The 3136-nt window shown below is 46.7% G+C and overlaps 1 pseudogene; it reads right to left on the minus strand.

The window, feature by feature from the left end:
* Nucleotides 1-803: 803 nt before the first annotated feature.
* Nucleotides 804-1998, minus strand: LOC124975706 (Y-box-binding protein 1-like; annotated as a pseudogene).
* Nucleotides 1999-3136: the final 1138 nt, after the last annotated feature.

Raw genomic sequence — 3136 nt, forward strand, 5'->3', positions numbered from 1 at the left:
CTCCCATTGCTCTTCTCCTGTGGTATCCCTGGTGCTTCCTTCTTGAGAAACACAAATTCTGGCCAGAGTTGGGCTTTGGTTCTGATTGCCTCCTCTGGACCTGAAGTCAGAGCTTTAGAATATCACTCTTTTTTCCATGATTAGCAATCCACAGGGACTTCAGGATAAAGAGAATTCACTGAATACTGAGAGGGAAGGGACAGTTATTCACCCTTGTGAGTCCTGAGGACCAGCTCTGGCAACATAAATTTAAGCAGGGCCAGAAGGTTAGATGGCACCCTTCTCATGGGCAAAGGCCTTTATTTTTTTTTAATTATTTAAGTCCTTTATTAACAGGTGCTTGCAGTTTGTTGACTTTTTTGAAAATGTCAAGTTGTAAATTTTTATTACAAATTAAAAATGAAGTTCTTAAAAATCTCAACTTGACCAGATTTGAAACAATTTAAAAACCTTTAAAGGTGTATTGAGAAAAAACAGGCTATGATCGCCCACCGCCCTCAGGGACAATCACAACGCTTATGCTTTTCTTGATCACAGGAACCAAAAAGGCTTTATTCCACAAGTCTCAGACTTATATTGAGAACATCAGCCCATCAGAGAGTAGACTACCAGGAAATTCAGCCTATCAAGGAACAGTGTCCAAGCAGTTACAAGAATCGCCTCATATACAGCAGCCAATCAGAGTTACTTCCTGAAACTTGTTTATGAGTATGGCTTATTCTGGCAAGCTGCCAGGCACCATCTTAGAGATCAGGCCACGGTGCGGCTCTGGGGCCCTCAGAGCCTGCCCCTGACACCAGGTTTTTTTAAAAAACACGTTTGCCATTACCAAAAAGAGATATCTTTAGGTAAAAATAATAAAAACCCCATGCTGCATAGATAATGCAGATAGTTCTAGTTATCTGGTTAACGGGCAAAAAGCAAGCACTTAAGGTCTTCAGCTCCAATCGTTTGTTCATTTCTTATTGCTGGAATTTCATATTCACTTCTTCTTGTTGGATGTCTAAACCGGACGATGGTAGAGATTGTAAGCCGGCATTTACTCAGCCCCGCCCTGCTCAGCCTCGGGATTGGACGAATTCTCAGCTGGTGGATCGGCTGCTTTTGTCTCTTTGCCATCTTGTGGTTTAGGGTTTTCTGGGCATCTGTGTGGGTAGTTGAAGTTGTGGCGGTACCGACGTTGAGGTGGCTGCTGACCTTGGGTCTCATCTCCTTGATTTTCTTTATCCTCTTCATTGCCATCCTCTCTAGGCTGTCTTTGGAGAGGAGGGCCCCACGGAATCGTGGTCTATAACCCCGATACATATTCTGTCTCACTGTTCTACCTTGTTCTCCTGCACCCTGGTTGTCAGCACCCTCCATCACTTCTCCCTGCTCAGGAGGGTTGGAATACTGTGGTCGACGCCCATAGGGTCTCCGCATGTAGTAAGGTGGGAACCTTGGCCTGTGGTAGGGCCGGCGTTGTTGGGCCTGGCCTTCGGGAGCACTCTCTGATCCCTCATTCTTTTCCCCACTCTCACTGTTCTGATAATTCTTCTGGTAATTGCGTGGAGGACCCCTACGACGTGGGTAGCATCTATAATGGTTACAGTCTGCTGCGTATTTACTGCCTTGAACTGGAACTCCACCAGGGCCTGTAACATTTGCTGCATCTGCACCCTTTTTTCCTTCAACATCATCAAACTCCACAGTCTCTCCATCTCCTACACTGCAAAGGTACTTCCTGGGGTTATTCTTCTTTATGGCAGTCAGGTGTACAAATACATCTTCCTTGGTGTCATTCCTGTTGATGAAACCATATCCTTTTCTTACATTGAACCATTTTACTGTTCCCAAAACCTTCATTGCGATGACCTTCTTGTCCCCGCCAGCAGGCGCCCGGGTCACAGCTTCCTGCACTGCTGCCCGTGGTGCAGGGCTTGGTGTCAGCAGCGCTAAGGGCGGGGGCGGCGGGAGAGGGGTGGCGGGCTGCTGCTGGGTCTCGGCCTCGCTGCTCATGGTTGCGGTGATGGTGACTGGGGCCAGCTGCGGCAGCTGCGGCTCCTCCCGGGGTGTGATGGTAACTAGGCCGGCGGAGGTGGAGCTGCTCAGGGCTCTCTGGGGTCCGCTCTCGGCTCCCGCTACCGATCGAACTTGCAAAGGCCCTTCTTAAAATCAAAAATACCAAATTCCAGTGAGGAGGAGTTGAAAGGGACAATTCCAAACATATATGTCCTAGGACCCAGTGGAAAGAAATTGGAAAGCTCATTGGAAATTGGTGAAGCACATGCCCCAGCCCCAAGTTCACCATCCTGTGGTCACTGATACAGACACAGCAATCAGATGAAGCTCTGCCACTGGACCATGTTTACATTTCTAATAACCTGGACAATGATAAACTTCCCAAATAAATGCCTTGTCCTCTCAAGCCTTTGTTAGGCCTTATTATGGGAACAATTTCTCAGTTTTTCCACCTCCTGGTAAGAGATTGACTTTTTTCATCTTCATGATATTCATTGACATGTTTCAGATGCTGCAACATTTGCTTTGTACTAATCTCATTTCAGTACTCATATCTTTTTGTTATTTTCTCTTAGAAGCACCCATCCCCAGATGACTTTACAATCTGCTCTTCCCCAACAAGACTTCTAAGTTGGATCCCTCAATTGACCCAATTTTAAAAGGGAACTCAAAACTGCTTGCCCCTCGCTGCCCCCTTTCAGCTTTGAAGCAGCCAGAACGATTGGTGCCCCTTTTCCTCACAGAAGAAAGGAGTTCCTAAAGCAAAAGGTGGGGGGGGGGTGAAGCCAGAATTAGGGACAGGCAGTTAGTGTAGAAATAGGGGAATGGGTCAAATTGAGGAAATGAAAGCAATGAAAGTCATCTGCCTCTGGAAGTTGGAAGAGCTATTGTTAAGGATCATGTAAGCACAGTGCAACTGATGGTGCTAAGGCAACAACATGATAGAATACCGACTCAAGAGGATGAATATGCATGACACACAAATGAGCATGATTCCTCATTATGAACAACTGAAGGGGGGGATGTTGAGAACAAGGTGACATCTGTGCAGCCATGTTGTATGAACAAGCCATTTCGGGAACTGGCCCGTAAAATCTCTACCCAGGGAAGGGCGCACAGGTACTACCCTTAAGAG

The sequence above is a fragment of the Sciurus carolinensis genome, unplaced genomic scaffold, assembly GCF_902686445.1.
Source record: "Sciurus carolinensis unplaced genomic scaffold, mSciCar1.2, whole genome shotgun sequence".
Classification (NCBI taxonomy): domain Eukaryota; kingdom Metazoa; phylum Chordata; class Mammalia; order Rodentia; family Sciuridae; genus Sciurus; species Sciurus carolinensis.